This window comes from Colius striatus, chromosome 8 (genome assembly GCF_028858725.1).
Source record: "Colius striatus isolate bColStr4 chromosome 8, bColStr4.1.hap1, whole genome shotgun sequence".
In the NCBI taxonomy this organism is placed as follows: domain Eukaryota; kingdom Metazoa; phylum Chordata; class Aves; order Coliiformes; family Coliidae; genus Colius; species Colius striatus.
In genome coordinates, this window is record NC_084766.1 from 30,629,910 (window position 1) to 30,648,046 (window position 18,137).

Here is an 18,137-nt window from a genome sequence, read left to right on the forward strand (position 1 = left end):
TGTGTCACATGGAATTGAAGACCCAAGGCTGAGGAGCATCTCAGCCAGTGTCAGGAAAATCTGCCATACCGAAGACATCCCTGCAGAGCCATGGCAAGCAGCTCTGTCACATCACTGCCCAGCACTGGCTGCTCAGCCAGGCTCATAGGTTTGTTTTCCCCTGATCAGGTGCTACTCGATGCTGCCATGACAAACCACTCCTCTGACAGAGTTCAGGCTGAAGTAACGGCAGTTTAATGGCTTGCTTTTGTTCACACCAAAGTTTATCGTGGGCTAATTAGCAGCAGTGGCAGGAGCCTGTTCCAGGGAGGAAATAACAGAGTGTTATGTGGAGAGAGGAAGTCCTGCACAAGAATGATGGTGGGAAAAGGATGGAAAATCCTTCTGGGGCTGTTTCCACCCCTGGGGCTCCCCTGCTGCCCTGCTCCATCACTCCCTGATGCTCTGGAGCTGCAGATGGGCAGAGAAGCTGAGCTTGGCTACTGCCAGGCTGCAAACCAGGCTGTGACTCCTCAGCACAGCACCAAGGAAGGTGACATATGGACAGTTAAACTGGAGCAACACTCCATTCCCTTCAGTCACAGCATTTCCATGCTGCACGTTCCCATGGCACCCCTGTGAGTGTTCACACCAAGGAACTAGAAAAGTGTTAATATTTTGGTTTCAGAGTGCAAAGCATCTGAAGCATATCTAGTTTAAGTGCTACCACCTCCAAGGTCACAAAAGACATTTGTGTAAGAGCAGAAGACAGCCATCACCTTCATACTCTCCCATCTTTTGCCATCAGGTGACCCTTCCTCATGTGAATCCATGGTAGAAGATCGATAAAGAAAGCATAAATTACACTGTAAAGGTTTATGTTGCCACCTGAATAACATGTCACTACTTTCAAACTGTATTAATCACCACTGGCTTGGCTGTACAAGAGTCTAATGACTCCAGCCCAAGCACTAACAGCTCCAGAGGAACCTACCAACCGGCAGTTCTTCACATTCCATTTTATATCCTCTACATCCAATTCATTCTCTTGTGGCCTGATTTAGGACCAGTAGGGAACTGCAAACACCTTTCTCATGCTGTGTTAACTTGAAAGTTTTTGCTAGCTGCTGTTTTTCCCAGGTGTACCCCACAGCTACCCAGAGAGAGCTAGAATCACTTCAACAACCAGCAGCTTTTTCCATAAGTCAGAAAGAAACAGGTAGCATTTGTTGGCAATAATATTAGTTGTCACTGATACTGTAAACAATGAACTGGGAGCATTTGGTGTCAAACACACTCAGAACTGGCTTCTCTCAAGCTTTAAGGACCCTGCTTCTTCTAAATTTAAGGACATTCCCCTGGAGTAAATCACAGCCTTGCTAAATTCATCTGCTTCAGTGGCCCACTTCAGAGAATTAAAACGGAGGTCAGTTCCTGCTCCTCAGGCCTGGTTGACAGGACATTTGTGTCAGGGATAACACCACAAGAAACAGCACAGAAAAAAAAACCCCAAAAACATTTAAACTGAATTTGAAGCTTCAGAAGCAAGGGAGCTCCCAAGAGCTGCCCACGTGGATGTCGCGATACCAGCTTTGCAGGGAAGGGCTATAATTCCCATTCCCTCCTCCACTCCCATGCAGAAAATGACTTCATTCTTCTCTCAGGCATCTAAGCTTGCACACACACACACACACACACACACAGGGCTGGGCACTTATGAATAGCACAGTCCATACAGTAGCTTACATTTTCCAGCCCACCAAAGCTGAATTCAGGCTTCTAGAGACTCAAAGCAACTCATTTAGGATGTGATCCTGAGGCCACAGAGGTCAATGGGAAAAACTTCAATGGATTCAGACTTCTGGGACTCAAGAGACATTAATTTTGCTCTTCTTCAGCAAGAAGCAGTATATAAACTCCCTGCTTCTATGCAAGTATATCTTTGATCTCAGCTGGATATTCCCAGTCCAAATCTGATACCTGTAAAAATAAACTGCCACTGACATGAATGTGACCACTCATTCTCTCGTATCAGGAGAACAAGGTAATACTCAAAGAGTGATGAATGTGAGAAGAATTAACATGATGAGGGTCACTAAGATACTCTGCACAAGCAGGTATCACAGCAGGTCAACAGGACTAGAAACAGACAAGAGCCCATATATCTCAAACCATCTCAGGATTTCAAATGCTGGAAACCACTGTTTAATCTCAGCTAAAAAGATTTCTCATGCTGTGGTGATGATGTATTGAACATGCTCAGGGCAAAGCCAGGTTGGTTGGCCTGATACAAAAGGCTCTCCCTCCAAGCTGCATTGTTTTGCACTCCTTATCTTAGCAGACTTTCAAAATGCGAGCACAAAAAGAGATGACTCCCATGGTGAGGCTTTCTCTGCAGGGCAACAGTTACAGATGCAAGAAACGTGTTTGCAAAATCAAATGGCTATGAGCAGCAGGATGAGAGATTAGAAACCCAACTCACAAGGCAGTGCAATCCTCAGAGGTGATTTTGAGAAACCTCCTTCCACAGCTATGTTGCTTTTCTCAACACTCATTGTACTTTGTTCTCAACCTCTGATTATAATGTGACTCAAGTAACTTTTCTGGCACCGTCTCAGATAAATACTTCCATAGCACTTGCAAAACTTCAGACTGCTTCATGAGAAACAGGAGATTACCTCTAAGGTTAAGATTGGTCCAGAGCATTAAGAGACCCAGCCAAGGTCACTGTGAATGCCTCTACTGAATCCAGTCCTTTCAAGCCCCAGGATATGACCTACTCCATCTCCTTACAAAGTACAGTCACAGATATGGGGTACCATTAGATTTGAGTACAGCACAGCCTGTATAATGCTTCTCTTCTCTGTGGCCAGGGACATCAGTCACCACAAAACCCATCAGGATTTTGCAACACGGGATGGAGAGAGGTGTAGGAGCATCACAGGCCATGAAATACTTATCTGATTTTCATTTGCAGGGAGTGGATGATCATCACTGAAAGGACTGAACTTTAAAGTGTATAGAAATATCCCACCTTTAAGGATGTAATGCAGACTTACAGTGTGAGGGCTATAACCAGACTACCAGCTCCTCTGGCATGCACTTCACTGGATGATGAGATGCTCTCCCTCCTTTGACTCCAAGACAAGGCACCCTTTTTGCAGGGCAGCCCTCTGGCCACAGCAGACTCTCTCTGAAGGTTGCAACTTTGGTCGCAGCAATAAGCAAAGAATTGCTTGAAACACGACTGATCTATTTCAATGGCAATTCAGTGGCAGTAGGACAGCACTGAAAAGGGCTTCTTTTGGCAGGAATCTATGGCCTTTCTTTACAGACAAAGTCTCTTGCATTGCAGCAGTGTCTATGCTAGTCCATGCGAAGCTAGAGCCAAAAATGCAGCTGCTTGCAAAGCTCCCATTGAGGAAGCACATTCCTTGCAAAGGAGCTGCCAATTTTGCCTGACATTGAGGTCACTGAAAGGTAAATGACCATTCAACTAGATTATAAAAGCCTTTCCTACTAATAACCCCTGATCTTTGTCATAGTGCTACAATAGCAACCTATGTCTACATCTAATTACTTCATGTCTTGGTCTTATGAGGAAATGGAAAGACAGGCTCAGATTGAACTTTCATTCAAGTGTTTCAGTAACCACTGGGAGGGATTCTATTAGACCACTTAATCTAATTCAATTATTTCTTTTATCAAGGTAGAGGGGCCCCAGCCACTGGACAAGAACTGTAATAAGACACATACTAAAAGATAAACTTTCTCCTACTGAGATGAGGGGGGAAAGATAAGGACTATCCTTTGCTAACAGGAAACTAGGGCACAGAGAGATTAAGCAATTTGTCCAACGATACAAGCGCACTCTTCATCAGATCAACAATACAACCAAGCTCTCCTGCGTCCCAGCCTGCAGATCTCTCTCAAACCACCCTTCCTCGGATCCTGAAGAGCTGAGAGATTTTCCACCCTCATGACAAAAGCAAGACCTGTGTTTGGTACTTTCGGCTTCACCTCTCCTAGAAGGGGCTGGGCTAAGGTGCTGGCAAAGAGCACAGATTCCAGGGCTTGGTAAATACCTGCAGCCTACAGCATGCCAAGCTTTTTGCTTCATAAATCTTGGAAAGTCCAGAGACGGTGAAACTGATAACAGCATTGTGATTCATGCAAGCTTCAGGGCACAGGAGCAGAAAGGCTCCTGAGGGGCACCTCAAGGACTCCCCATCCTCCCCAACTGCCTGCCCCATGCAGTCCATCCCACAGCAGCCTTTTGGCCTCCATTTCCCCAGGACGAGCCTCAGTGGGAAGCACTGGGATTCCCCAGGGGCTGCTTTGGCAGAAAGCAGTCCCTTCCTTGCCCTGCTTGCTTTCTTCCTTGGCTGCATAAAATCAATGGGGCAGCTGACGGGTGTGCAGAGAGGACAGGCGGGTACAGAGCCGGCATTCAGGCTGCTGAATAGCAAGTGCTGTCAGCAGAGCAGGAGGTCCCAGCCCAGGCCTCCTTGGCTAATTTGGAGTCTTACAGTAACAGTTGGCCTTTGCAAGAGGGAAAAATCACCCACGATGACAGTTAGAGAAGGCCATTCTCCCAGCTGTGAGGAAAGGCAGATGTGTGGATGCTGACAGCTATAACAGCTGGATGACCCCTACACGTGGCCACCTTCCAAAACAGCAAAGGGGATCCTTCTTCATGCAAACCAACCCTCCTTATCCTTCAGAGTATGGCAGAGGAGCAGTGAAGAAAAGGGTCCAGCAGTGCTTTGGCCCTTCTGCAGCAGTTACAGCCCTTCTACCCTGCTCTCAATGCCACTGGCAACGCAATGGAAGGAAACACATGTGGCAAAGGGCTCACCCAAACACAGCATCTAGAAGGAGAAACATCTCTGTGACACCCTAGAAGGCTGCTCCTCTGAAAAGCATCTCCATCACACTAAAACCCTGCCAGCATTCACCCAGGGTGATGAGCAGAGAAAAAAAACCTCAAGACAAGTGTGGGCTAAAGTTTACCAGCTTGGTTTTGGCTCAGAAACCAGGCTGTACTTCCCACACTTGCACCTGCAATATCTGGCCAGTGTTCCTCCTTCGACTTTTTTATGGAAAAAGAACAAAAAGCCCAGCCCATTGTCTATTGTTTTAATAGAAAAATGGTTATAAAAATATAAATGTTTATAGAAAAAAGAAACCTCCCCACAGCAAAATGAGAAGTGGTATGTTTATCCACAGAAACAAAAAAACCCTCCAAACCCTCCCAAACAAAAGCACCATCCCCCTCCTCCCCCAAGCTTCTTGGAAATGAGAACTTCCTCATTGGAGAATCATTGCTAGATTAAACAAAAGAAAAGACAAAAGTTACAAACCCAACACAAGCTGAAATCCCTCAAAATAAGAAAACTGCAAAATGGAGAAGTCCTAGCACAGTGTCCCTATTCAGCCAGACAAGCATCAGACAGTTATTACTACCGCCACAAAGCTGCCTGATTTTCAGACATTGAGTACTCAAAGGAAGGAAGAAAAAAACCCCACCCAGACTGTTTCTATCAGTGTACCTAAAATCCAGCACGGCCTGGCCTCACACTCAGGGTGGGAGCATCGGGCTCCTCTTTGTTGCAAAGTATGAATCATGGAAGGAGAGAGGCAAACAATGTGTCTAGTTGGTTGTGGGCTGTGAACTGCGTAGATGAACCCAAGTAGCTCTGTGTGGGCTGCTCTGGAAGTTCGAACAAGGCTGGTACTGAGAAGCAGCAGCTCTAACCTAGGAACTCTGAACTTTAACAGAACAGCAGCAGAAAATGCACACAAAGCTTTTTCTTCAGTTGGCTGAGCAAACAACAGACTTCTATTCCCTCCACTGGAAGGTGGGAAACAGCATCCAAGAAAATGTTAAGAAAAAAAAACAAGGAAGAGAGAAGAGAAGCAAAACATGACAACTACTGTGCCATAACGGGTTTTTTTTACCCATCAGTCTTGCATTTTAGTGCCCTATTGCCACATGTGCAATGGAAGGTATAGGCATGAAACTTTGGGCATCTTTCTTAGCAAAGGGTCTCAGTCTTTCCATGACAGAGCAACTGGTGAGTCCCTGAAGGCCTCACACAAAACAGATTTGTTGGATGACATCTGAGAGAAGCCAGCATCTCCTCCCTTTGTAGCATACCTTATTAGCATACTGCCCATCCAACTCAGAAGATCCCCAAAACGTCACCAGGCTACAGACTGCAGGTCTGTTCTCAGATGCTTGGCATGGAGCATCATCAAATGAGGACATAAAGTGAAACTGTGCTGGGACCTGGGGCTGATGGGCCTATCACCCTTAGAAGTGCTGCATCCTCAGCATGTCTGGGATCAGGTCACCTGTTGCTTGTGTAAGATAGTAACTCCTGTTGGGGCAGAACCCCATTGGGAAACCACCAGGGAAGCAACTAAAGGAACATCAGCACAGTAGCCAAGACGGTAAGTAAGGACCAAATCAAATCAAGATAGCTGCCAACTAGAAAAATTTGGACTGGGCAGGGCAGGATGCTAAAGAGGGTACTCTTTCTAGGGTAAATAACCCCAAGAGCAGGGCTCCCTAGTGGGCTCCCTTCCCAGTGGAGAGGTAAACAATCCCAACTATTTGTACAGAGCAGAAATCATGTTTGCTGCCAAGCCCCAGAGCTGAATCTCACAGTGGCGTGACAGAGAGATGACTTCCTCTAAAGCTGCCTGCCACCATTGACTCCCTTCTCTCCTCACAGTCCTTTCTGCTGTTTTTCCCCTTACTCCTTCAGTTTTCAGATAACACTGGTTGTGGATTTTTTTTCCCTTCTGAAGTTTTGCTCTCCTCTCCATCACTCTATAGGGTTGACTTCACTTGGGGGGCTGGTGACTTACAGCACATCTGTTGTTTGCTATCTAATGTAATGCAGAGTTACATCCAGGACAGGGCTACCAAGAGGTGCCTGAGCAAATACAACAGCTGTTTTGAACAAAAAGAAACATGCAAAAAACTCAGCTACATGACAAACACGTGGGTCTCTACTGCTTGAACCCAGCATGAGGAGACAACCTCAGCTGCCTGCTCAGCCCGGCCTGGCTCTTCTTGACCTTAATGTGGGGCTTTGTTCCACAAAGGCAGCAATACGTGCTCCTACACCTTGGCTCAGGTCTCTGCCAAGGCTTCTGGGTTAAGGGGCATGGTTGCAGGCAAAACACTGTGGCAGACTGCATCATCCCTGTTCATCACTCTGCATAGCTGTATGTAGAGAAAGCACATTTCCATTCTCCTCTACATTACAGAACAGCAGGCACATGGCTGTCCTAATGCCTGCCAGAGCCCACAGCCACAGCACCACTCTTTCCCTGGAAATTAAAAAAAGCCTGGGATACCACGTTCCCAAAACAGTGACTGTGACAATGCAAGATCCTAATGAGAGCAACTATCACAATGACAGTGAATGACAGCCCTGGAACAACACCCTGCAGTTTGTACCACTTCAGTACAAATAAAGGAGGTTAACTGCCAAAAATATTTGGAGATGGATTTCTTTCTTGCAGGCAAGACACAAATTAAAGGAAGCTGCCAGATACACAGAGGGTTGTGCTGTTGTTTTAAGAGACAACATGCATACACACATACACACACCCTCTGAAGGCCTCGTATCAAAGCATTTTCCCACCATTCTCTGTTGATTTAATAGCATCATTTCTCCAATGAACAATAGAAACATAACAGAAGGGGAAAGCAATTACGTTTGAGAAAGCAAAAGCAAGCACTCTGGGGTCAGAGAGAGAGACACACAGCCCTGGAGCCCCTAGTCTTTTCCTTTCCATTTCCTCTGCAGCAGAGGCTCTTCAAGCCATGCTGGCTGCAACAGCCAGGGTTGGGCCTCTGTTCCTACAGCTGAAAAGTAGGACTACTCAAGGCTATTGCACTAGTATAAGGGGAAAACAAGTTTTTAAAGTATCCTGAAGTCTATCAGGATAGGCTGTCAGAACCTACAGCAACGTTGTTATTGATTGCTAGATCTCTTTCTTAATAACGCCACTCAATCCCTTGTCCAAACACTGCATGCAGTCCTTTTGCACCCTCTCCAAGGCAACCTGGGAGCCTAATCATCAAGAGGGAGTGAGCATGCAGCTGAGGTGCTGAGCAGCACTGATGCAGCCATGTGCAAAGCAGAAACTTTCCTCTGGAATCTGCAGTGTATAATCATCAGCTGCCAAACTTGCTCAAAAAACCCCCACCCCGAAACACACCCACACATCCCAATCTACAGACATCAAGGATCAAACCTCACCCCCTTCCTAACAACAAGACTCAAAGCAAACCAGCATTTACTAAACTTCTGTTAGTTAAGAGGTGTGGAAAAAGAAGGTGTAGGAATCACTACTTGAGAGGTCAAATTACAAACTCTCTCCTGCCATGAGTCACCAGTGTTCAGTGAGTATCTCCCAGCAGAGCTCACAAGCGGCAGGAGGCCACAGCTCACACCCTTCCTTCCACATCTATGGGGAGGGCACAGATGCCTTAAGGTGATCTGAGGACCGGGGTGGATGTCCTCACTCTTACATCCAAGAAATGTCACCTTTATTTCTCTTCTCCATCTCTGACATTTACCTGGTCAGAGTGGAAGAACAGCCAGCTCCTCTGTTCACCATGGATTATCAGCTGGGCACAACAGGAACCCTTTCAAGACACATGTGCCCTGTAGGAAAATACCAGCGTTGTCCTAATACTCTGCTGATGCTCTAGAGAAACAGAGGTTCTGCCCTGCTTCACACCCCAAACATCGCTTTCATCACTCAGCAGGTTTTCAAATGTGGTTCAAGCTTGTGGTACCACTTGGCATCTCTCTTATTAATCCATGTTGCCCAAGAAACAAACAAACATGTTTTCTTAGTAGAGCCTCTGTCTAATACTCATACATACAAGTATCTGCTGCCTTGGGGAAAACAAGTGTCCTTCATGGGGAAGAGCCTCAGAAGAGAGGCTCTCCCAAGCCACACAGTTTATGCCATGGCTGCACACATATTACTCTTCCAATGCAGGTCACAGTTCTGTCAAAACACAGGTGACAATAGTTAGAAGGAAAACAGTGCCAGAGTACTCCCCATAACTCAGGAGTATACTGGAACAAGCAATGCAGTACTATGCAAAGCAGCGTGGAAGCGGGGAAGACAAAGGGTCAGGACACCATAGAGACTGCTGGAGCTGCACACCAATGCAGGAGGAGATTCAATGTGAGCTCCTGGCTATCTCCCTAGAGATCCAGGCCTCGCGTGGTGTGATGATCAGACTCCTGGAGACAGGCTTGGAGAAGCCATGGCCATCTACCTACTGAGATCAAAAACTTCTGCAGTGACCTACTTAATGGACAACTCGTGGCTTGAGTCATGAGGTGATGGACCTATCCCAGTGCCCACAGCTGGCTCGCTGCATGGGGAAATCTCTTACAAGGTATGGTAGAAGCAAGCACTCAAAGTGCTGCCAAGACTGAGAAATAAACCCAGTTTATCAGGATCACAGAGGCCACCACCTGCACCCTGGGCTTTAGCCTCATGACTAAGCAGCAGCAAGTCAAACTCAGAGACGTACAGGTAGGAATAAGGAGGCTCAGGAGGAGACAACCATATCCCACCTCTGCCTTCTTCCCCAGCTGGGCCCTGCAGGAGCCCAGGCGGGCTGAGGCAGTGGAGAACCAGGACAAAGCCTGGCATTGCTTTTTTCCATGTGAACTGGAAAACTTCTCCCTTTCTGTCCTGACTGTGAGGCATGGGAAATGAAAGAGAGCTCTCAAACCAGCAAAACAACCATTTACCGGATAAAAAAGATTTTCTTACTTTGTCCGTCTTGCACTTTGTTTACATGAACGAGAGCCAGTTATCCAGGCTGGGAACAATACTCTGAATTAAAGCTCTGAAACTCATTACATAAATATGCCAAAGGTATCACTAATCCTGTCACAGATTTAAGAGTTAGATCATTATTTTCATTTTCCATCTCAGCAGAAAATCTGTGACAAGAAACTGCTGAGGAACGAGTTCAAGCCCTTCTAGCAAATTCGGCTTCCTTGGAGCTTTTCTAAACTCACATTTGACTCTTTCATCTCCCTCTTAAACAGACTTTGGAGGCATTCATGGAGCTTGGCTATAATTTACCCAGCCCAGCATTTCTGTTTTCTCAGCATTACATACTCATGAGCACTTATGTCATCCTCAGAACCGAGGATCCCTTCCTGCTGGGGTTATTTGGGGAGGGCATGTATGCCCAAGGGAGCAGAGGCAGCTGTGGTTTGGGATCAGCAGCTCAAAACCACATCACTGTGATTTCCATCCAAAAGGTGAACAGAACATAGCTAAGCACTGGCACTAATAAATTAATGGCTTTTAATGAAAGTAATAACTTGAAGGAACTCTCTATTTACTTCCAGCTAAGCACAGCCTGGCTAGGCCACAGCTCTGCCTCCAGCACTGGAAGCAATTCAATCGAGGACATGATTAGCATCTTATGAGCAGGAGCTGCCCTCGAGATAGTTTTCTAGTACTCACAGGCACAGAGAGATGCACATCCTCTCAGGGGCTGGCTGGCTGGGAGCCACAGCCAACCCCAGCTGCCTTCCAGTTTTATAGATATATACTGAAACCCGCTGGCTCTTCAACTTGCTGCCAGCCCAGAGAAAAAGGAGGCAGAGATGTTGCTTTGCCTACCTGCTAAGGGAGCAGTACATTTTGGATAACACTTAGGACACTGCAAACCTCTGTTCAACCTGTTGACTCTCCCTCTACCCATTTTGCACTTAAGCTCCATCTCTACAGGCAAAGCTGAAGCAGCCAGGGAGGATTAAGCCACAGAGCCTTTCAATATTCTTGGGTCAGGCAAAACACAAGGATTGTTTCTGTTGTGGTTTGTTGCAATTTCATTTGTTTTACTATTATCTGCCTGCTCAGGCTTTCTAAGAAGCAGACAGGCAGGCGAGGAAAGGAAAGAGAAATGACTTGGAAAACACTGCCTATTTTTAGGGCTACACATCTTTTTATTGCAGAATTCACTGAAAACAATAAAGAAGGGATTTTTTTTGAGATAAAAGTAACTTTTATTTCATTCACATTATTCAGGGGGAAAAAAAGATAAGAGGGAGTGAGAGGAGGCTGAATCCCAAGGGCCAGACAGTTGCCCTCTCTCTCATCCTTATCTCTGAGGTGGGAAGGTGGATTTGGATCCCTCTCCTGACTGCAGGGATTTGAATTTATCTTCTCTGAATGTTGCTCCATTCACTTCTGTTACTACTGAGGGGAAGGAGCATGGGCAACATCCAGAGATGTAGAAGAGAAACAGCAGCTATAGGAACCTCACAGCAACAAAATCATACATTGCACTTTCTCCACCTGCGGTTATCCATCCTCACACCCAGAGTTATGCTGGAGCATTGCCTTCAAAGATTTTAACCACATGCTCTGTACTCCTGTCTCAGGGTGTCATCTTAAAAGAGCATTTAAGGATGAGGGTTGAACATTGGTACAATGCAGCAGCAGACAAGTGAAATCCCCAAGACACCTTGGTGAGGAACAGTGAGTCTGCCTCTAGCTAGGTGTGGGCAGATGTCAGGGGAGATAAAGGAAGGAATGGAAAGAAGGTCAGGGAAGAAAAATACATGTGACAGCTTATATCCCTCAATGGTGCAGCACCTCCACCTCGCCCTGAGCAGACTGGTGTGCTCACAAAACACAGGACCACTGCAGAGACTATGCTCAAGCCCTGGAAATGGTGCCTTGAGGCACCCTGGTGCTCACAAGCTCTGCCTCTCTCCTAGTTGAAGTATCTCTGTCAAACTGGAGACTCAACTTTTGCAAAACTTGATAGGTTGGTCCTGTAAAGTGGGGAAAGGCTACTGTACCATGAAATACCTCAGAGATTTCTCAAAAGTGCACTTTCTTCAATACTTACCCTTCATCACAGGCAGCCTTTTAGGTCAAAGCACAAAACTCCAGGGCTGATACCCGTAAGCTTCAGAAAAGACCAACCCCCAGCACTGACCAACGCTCAGGCTTTGGATTCACTGAGGCATATTTTTCTCTGTTACATGTGTTACATCTCACTGCACCTAGACCTCTGAGAGATGGCCAGGGTGGGAAGCAATTTCTCTGCCCTAATTTAGGTGGCTGCAGGAATTTGCCTTCCTGGCTGACATAAGGCACACTACCTTTCTGGCATGAGTCAGCAGACAGCAACAGGAGAGCTGTTCTTTGTAATTGAAAAAGAATTAAGTGATTTTTGAAGCAAGGGAGTGTTTTGGACTAGTTATCTGTCTGACAGCAGGAGTGCTTCAGCAAAGGCTGCATTATGAGAAGCAAACTTCAAAAGGAGAAGTGACAAGGCCAGAGTGTTTGTGGTGCCTGAGGAAGTAATTAGAATTTAAAAGGGACACAGATTGGGCAAGTACACTAGGCTAAGAAAGATGAACTGCTGCCAAAAAAGTTTCTTTAGCTTTCCCAGTGCTCCCATGCCTGTATTAGAAATGGAGTTTCATGAATAGCCGTGTTTCAAAACATTTTGCAGAAAATCTTTGCAATTGTTGAAAGCATGAGAAAGATGCCACTGTCAAAAACTAGATGCCACAACCTGCTCCCATCTCTCCTTTCAGCTTATTAATAGCTGTCTTCCTTTCATCACTCCCAAACAGGAGAGGGTTTCTGCAAACCTTTCAAAGATGTGACATTTCTTACAGGATTGGTTTTATGTATGGCATAGTTTATCTTCCCTTGTCACAGAGGGTTCTTTTTAAAAGCAAAGGCCTCCAGAGTCCATGAGCCCTGGTGTTTGCTCTGCTAGTGGGTGCCCTGCCAGGTCAGGAGTTCTGCTCCAGTTTGGAGAGGGTGTGATGTTAGTCAGAGATCAAACTGAATGAAAAACTCGGTGGTTCCAGTCACCAAGGATGATTGTTACATTTCTGCTCCTTTGAGATCTCTGCTATGCCACAGGAGGCTTTGAACTGGTGATTCAAACAAACATGAGGCTGCAACAGCAAAACAGCAGCTGAAACCAGTAGAAACGTCTGCTCTGGTTTGTCTCAGCAAGCTGAAGCAGCTCACAACAAACTCAGCATTTAGTCCCTTCCACCAGGACATCTCAACACTTCTGGGAAAGCAAAAGCCAAAGATAGAGGTCTGCAATAAAATCCCAGGCCAAAAGATGTGCAGCTTTGGAATGAAGCCAAAGCTGGCGTTCCACTGGGGCCATTTCATCCCATCATCCATTCCCTACCTGAAAGCATTAATGCCCATTTTCTTTACTCTTTCCCCTACAGTAGACAGTCTTCTGCTCAATGCTTCCTATCCAGACAGTGAGTCAACAGCCCTTGGAAGGCAAACAGGACTCTTGTGTCTCCCTGGGTGCAGGTGAGCTGTGGTGAGTCAGGCTGGAGGAATGAGCTGGAGGAGCAGCACCCAGCACAGCCAGTCCCTCTGGCCCAGCCCACTCCCAGCTCTGTGGGTCACTGCACTTAAAACGCTCCAGTCGCTTATCTGACAAGTGTGCAGGAAAAAAACTTTGCTGGAAGTTTGGCCAGCTGAAACAGGCTTCCAGTAACACTCTGAGGAAGCTCACAGGATGTCATAACACAAAGCATTTACTGAAAATTGTCTCGGCATTCAAATGCTCCATATGGATTTATTTCAAGCTGTGTTGGATCTCCTCTGCTTCAGGCTTGTGGACCCAACCATCATCTCAAAGCAACAGAGGCTTTCACTAGATGTCATTTATCCCCACAAGGGATCTTCAAGGGGCCTCTCTTTCACATGCTACTGATACAATCTTGAGAGAAACAGAACAATCCTTGCACAAATGCAGCTACTCCTGAATGAGGACTCGTCACAAGAAGGGAAACTAAGGGTGCCATTATTTTGGGATATAGTGGCAGATGGGCAAAGGTATCTTCCCATGGAAGCCAAGATACCACTTCAAAATTTGCTCCAGGAGGTATCAGTGGTACCTATCAGCCTGACCCATATGCAAGCAGTCACCTTAGGGTATTTGGGCCATTAATCAAAGGCAACATGCCCACCTCTGTGTTCCTTAGCTTTGTTGTCTCAACAAGCTGGCTAAGTCTACCTGGACCTTTGGACTTGACTGGAAGTTGGAAGGTTAGGTTTAGAATAAATTGGGTTACATATAAAAGGACCACTCCTTTGACAGTACAGAAATGGTCAGAGTATACATTAAAGATCACATTATTACTGTGCCATCACCACAGATATCTACCTATGTAGCTTCATCTGGTTTGGATCTACAAAGCCTCACTGAAGCCTATCAGAAAAGTTTTAATTGAAGCCCAGAGAAGGATGCTCTCTAATCAAGAAACTCGTTTTACACAGGCATAAACAAATAGCAAAGGAATTTCCCAGTTCAGGTCAGACCCAGATGTCCAGCTCTGGGAATCCCAAATCACCAGAGCAAAAACAAGACGAAAGTGAAACAAATGCAAGCTGTACTTCATTGAAACGGGAAACCACAAACCGCTCCATGTTCAATGGGAAACTCAAACTTGGGAATTTTGTTTAAGAAAGAAAGGCAGAATTCACTATAGCCAATAACACCACTGGGCTAATGCAGCTCTCATCTAGGATGGGATGGGCTGGGACCCAAAAGCAAGCTCTGATTGTGCAGCACCACAGGCAACTCCTCTGCTCATCAAACACAGGTTCCTCTGGAGCTGCTGTCTCTCACTGAAGTCTTTCCTTTACACATAACACAAGCTACTACTGTTCCTCTGGGTAAGAGGCCTCTAAGAGAGAGGCAGTAATCTCTGAGGCTCAGTGATCTGGGTTTCCTGTGCAGTGCCATCACTACAAAGGCTGTTTATGATCAGAAATACCAGCCAGGGCCTGAGAAACTCCATGAAAAATATTTTTGTGCAGCTTCATTTAGAAAAACATAAAAAGAAACCAGCAAGCTCAGAATTTTCTAGGAGGAAAAAAAAAAAGCCACACACACAAAAAAGTCCATCAGGAAAACCTTCTACTTGTCTTCTACTCACTGTAAGTGCAAGATGATACCAGGAAAAGCCTTTTTCATGCCAATAGGAGTTCCCCTGGGCCAGATTCATCAGAGCAGCTCTGACAACTTCATCCCAGAGTGGTGCTACAAAGCCCTCATAGCTCTTAGTTAACGGTACTAGCTGACTAGGTTTATGGCCCTTTTGCATTAGCCCAAGAGCCCAAAACAGCTGGGAATTGCCAATAAATTTGGCCTAAGAACTTCATCTGCGTTGCCAGTAATCCCTCAGTCTCCCTGTGAGGGGAGAAGCTTGGAATTTTTTAAGTTCACTTCCTGTAGAAGCAATGCCCTCTTCACTGTCAGAGGAGTCGGTGCTGGCCATGCCAGCCTGCATCCTAGTGTAGCATCCCACAGGGAAACCTGTCTGGAGCTGCAGCTAGGAACCTCCAAACCAGCCTCTTCCTGCATGGCACAGTCCATCTCAGAAGTTACAGGCTCCCACAATGAAGCGTTTCCGTGGTCTCCCTTTTCTTACTACAGAAGGAAAAACTCCACTGCTGTCCCAATCTGCCTGCTTTCCTTCCCTTCTCCTGCTGCTGACTGCACTTTCAGCAAGAATACCCTACCAGGGTGAGAGTCAGAAGCTTCTGCAAGGGGCTTACCCATGCTGACATATGGGTTAGGAAACAGACACTGCATTCTCAGTCACCATTCAGAGCCCTGTGAACAAGAGGTCTGTTCTGACCTCTCCTTCATGCGACGCAACTCAGGATGTGCTGTTCCTGATCTGACTGTCAAAAGTTAGATCAGGATCTGACCTTGTTACAGAGGGATAGCCACAAGGTAGCAAACCAATGCTGAAAAATAAACAGCCCCTGAACCAAAAGTCACAAGACAATCCTAAACTTCTGTTTGAAAATATTTAGGCAGGATGTCTTGCTGAGCGGACACATCTGGTTTCCAGAAGAACTTCAGATGGAAGCTGTACTGCACAAAAACTTTTCAGGATGCCCAAGAGAAAAAAAGGAAACGTGGAGCCTGGGATACACTGCTGCAGTCATGCAAAGAGAGCACTTGGAGCTGAAGACCCCTGAGGGAGCCATCCCCATGGCTTTCCCCAATGAGCTCTGCTTCAGGTTCTGTCTAACAGCTAAGTCCTTTAGCCTCTGCATGCACCAAGTACAGTAGGTGGGTGACCCAAGGGCTGTGTTAAATTCATGTATTTCCCTTAACCCATGACAAACAAGCCCATCTTTCAGCACCTAAGAAAGGCAGACTTCTACAAAACACTACTGTTGTGACTGGCGTATTCATGGCCCTGGTTTAGATAATGAAGTCAAGCATACAGTTAACTCCATCCCTTGGTGACATGGCCTTGTGCACACAACTTGCTTTTAAGCAAATCTGTGATGGGCTCTGAGCCCATAGCTCAGGCTAGGGGAGGGATGTCTCACCAGTAAAGCAGATAGGAGTATGTAGGAACATGCCTGTGCTCTCCCAAATGGCAGCTTAAAATGTCCCAAAGCACTTTGACCACAGAGCAGAGAGGAGAGGAGCTCCAGAGATGTACACTGTGCTCATTCCTGACACATTTCACCTTCCAGTACAGGCAGGAAGCAGGACTCAATTCTTCAGTAGGACAAAAATGTCTTGCTCACTAGGTGTGGCCTGGGAGCACCAGCCAGGCAAAACAACTGGCTGGTACCTGCAGCAACACAGCTCTCCTTGCACACTTCCAACTCAGGCATCCCTTCTGCAAAAAGGGGAGAGGTGGGTAAGCTGGACGTGTTTTATCTCTTGGTTACCTCATAAAAAGCAGGTCATAAATGATGGCTGGTTTCCAAGTCCTCGTTATTGTCCAAGCAGCATTAACAAAGGCAAGAAGGCCAGTGCAGCATGTACTCGGGGAACCTGGAAACACCCAGCCCTTCCCAAAATAGGAGCAGCTTTGGCAAGTGACAGCTGGAGCTCGGCTGGGACCCCCCTTCCCGGCACTTGGCTCTCCCAGGCTGGGGCAAGTGGCAGGTCAGGAGGTGCATTCCTCTGACAAAAATAGTATGAGAACAAATGAGCGAGTGGCAGCCTCAGCACAGCCCCCTGCAGAGGCCACTGGAGCTGTGCTGGCCCCCGTCACCCCTGCAGTGGCCCTGCGACTGAGGGACCCCTGGGAACAGGCCTGCTTCTCGCCATGTCCACACAGAGGGCCTGGCACTGCCTGAGGCCCGACGGGACGCTGCAGTGCTGAGGCCCTGGCTGCCCTGGGAAGAAGGGAGATACTCACTGCAAAAAAAACCAACCCCAACCCTCTGAAATCAGCACAAAACCCAACAGCAATCAGCTCATTACCATAGGAACAGCTTTAGTGTTATGGCAGCCAGACACCGGGGCCTGTAGGCTGGTGTCCTTCTGGTAACCTTGGGAAAATCATCGGCTCTTAATTACAAACTGGGGAACATCGGATATTAGTGTTTGTACTGCCACGTTACATCTTGGCTCTGGCTAAGGCTTCCCTTGGCTCCCAAGGTGCTGGAAGACAAACATCTATTTTCTTTTCATTTCAAGATAGCTGAAAGCCACAGCCTGAGCAATAATGAGAACTGTATACAATTAGGAATAAATGAATACAATGTTCTTGAACGAACAAACAGAAATCCCCTGGCCTCAAATTCCAGACCAGGACCCTAGGGAGCCAGAGGGATGCAATGGTGGTGGAAGCCATTGGGCCAGCAAGCCCAAATTGATACCTGGAACTCCACAGGGGACCAGGCTTTCCAAGTGTTGCCTGCAAAACCAGAGTGCCCCATGAGCTGCTGTACTACTCCCTCCAAGCTCAAGGAGCCCATGACATACTTGCTTTGTATTTCTTGCAAGTGTTCTGATTGATTTTGCCTAGCCCCAAGGCAAAATGCTTCCAAGTCTGGCAGATTTGGGTGACATCCAGTCAAGCAAGCCTTTTTTAAAAGCCAGGCTAAGAGCAGCGACTCTTTGGCCCAAGCAGCATGTCTCACGAGTCACACTCGCAGCATGCGAAGGAGCCCTTTCCTTTATTCACTTCCCATTTCCTGCCCACTTGTTTCAGCAGCAAACTCCCTGTTCTCATAGTGTGGGTGGTATAAATGCAGAGTAAATAGGCAATCCCTCCCCACTGTACTTCGCCGACGCCGTCTCCACCTCCCATCAT

General features: G+C 46.7%; 1 protein-coding gene across 3 annotated transcripts in view; it reads right to left on the reverse strand.

Moving 5' to 3' along the window:
* The window catches only part of AFAP1L2 (actin filament associated protein 1 like 2), a 69,517-nt gene that overhangs the window by 28,581 nt on the left and 22,799 nt on the right, over positions 1–18,137 (reverse strand). The window lies entirely within an intron of this gene.